This window comes from Theobroma umbraticum, unplaced genomic scaffold (genome assembly GCF_002168275.2).
Source record: "Theobroma umbraticum cultivar Fairchild unplaced genomic scaffold, ASM216827v3 scaffold_95.0, whole genome shotgun sequence".
Lineage (NCBI taxonomy): Eukaryota > Viridiplantae > Streptophyta > Magnoliopsida > Malvales > Malvaceae > Theobroma > Theobroma umbraticum.
This window is the reverse complement of record NW_018397257.1, coordinates 8,324,499-8,325,986: the sequence shown is the minus strand read 5'-3', so window position 1 is coordinate 8,325,986 and position 1,488 is coordinate 8,324,499. Positions and strand designations below refer to the sequence as shown.

Here is a 1,488-nt window from a genome sequence, read left to right as displayed (position 1 = left end):
GATGCTAAATCGAAAGCTTCAGCAAATTCTGAGATGGGCAGCGATAACATGAGGCAACCAGGGTCTAATCCGAAGGAGAATTTGCAGATATTATCGAATGAAAATCTTCTAAGCACGTCTTGTAAATCTAAAACTTGTTCTTCACCGGAAACTGATGATAAAAGAGGGATAAGCCTGGATTGAATCTCTGAGTTGACAATATCAAACGCGTGCATTCTTATGGAGATGCTACCAAGCTCAAGGCTGGCCATTTTCCTTTGAAACCTCCATGACTCGCCATCAACATTGAAAATACCTTTACCAAGAAGATCACCAAGGAGAGCAGAGAATTGTTTCCCTTTTGGATAGTTTTCAAACCTGGTTTTGAGAATGTGCTCGACATTGTCAGGGCTTGCAGTGATGGTATTGCCAAGAACATGGATATGGATCGTTCCAGTGGGAGATTTTTTAAGAAGGTGAGTGTACCAGTCACAAAGATTGTCGAATTCTTTGGTCCAACTCGAAGTAAGATAAGCCTGGCAGATTTCACAATTACACCAGAGCTTCAACCTCAAAACGAAGATCAACAATGAAAACAAAGAAAACAAGAGGGTGAAAGAGAAGAACATGAAGCAGAAAGCACTGCACATGGAGCAAAACCACAAGGAAAGTTCTGAATCCATTGATTGAAAAACCAGAACAAAAAAGAAAGCGTCAACTGGAGCTGAAGAAATCAAAGAAGGGAAGCTTAACAACAAAGGTAAGGTGGGGTGGGAGATGAAGGAAATGAAGAAAACTCACAACTTTATATAACGTTGGGTATAGTTCCTTTCATGAAAGGAAGTGGGGGACTAAAAAAGGTAATAAAAAAAAAGTCAATTAATTGAGTATCCAATATTACTAGAAGCACTCAAACTGATTTGAACTCTTAGCTTTAATTTAATTTGTATTTTTCCAGGTGCTTGACACGCGAGAAAAGATTAATAGATGCATGAAAAACGCGTGCGCAAAATAACAAGGGTCCTTTTCTTTAGAAGGAAATGCCAAATCGGGGTCCCTTTCGGCCTCTCAATTTGTAGCCCTCAGCCCTCGTCCTCATGTGACTTGCCTCCATTCAACCACGTGCCTTCAATTGAAAATTTTCCTTCTCCTTTTCCTCTTGTGCGGCTATTCTAACTCGTGTGGGGTTTCCATTTTCCAACATCTAATTAAACTGACAATTGGAAAGCCAACCTGATTTTCATGACCAGGGACAGCTTCTTCTTCTTTTCTTTTTTGTATGGTGTAATCATGCCGACGAGACTTTAAGAAGGACGTTACTATGACGATGATGTAATAATTAATTAATCGATATGTTACAGTTCTGTCGTTTACTACTACTTTTCTTAATCTTGTAAACTCATTCGGTATTTAGGGTAAAGGTTTGTTAACTCGTCATTTAAAGGGACTTATTAGTACTATCAATACTTAGAGATTTTTTTTTTTGAAAGGAAATAATTTTTTTGAAAG

General features: G+C 38.4%; 1 pseudogene; it reads right to left on the bottom strand.

Annotated features, from left to right (window-relative positions):
- Window positions 1–868, bottom strand: part of LOC110412409 (cytochrome P450 94C1 pseudogene) — a 1,217-nt pseudogene extending 349 nt beyond the window's left edge.
- Between the last annotated feature and the right edge of the window lie 620 nt (window positions 869–1,488).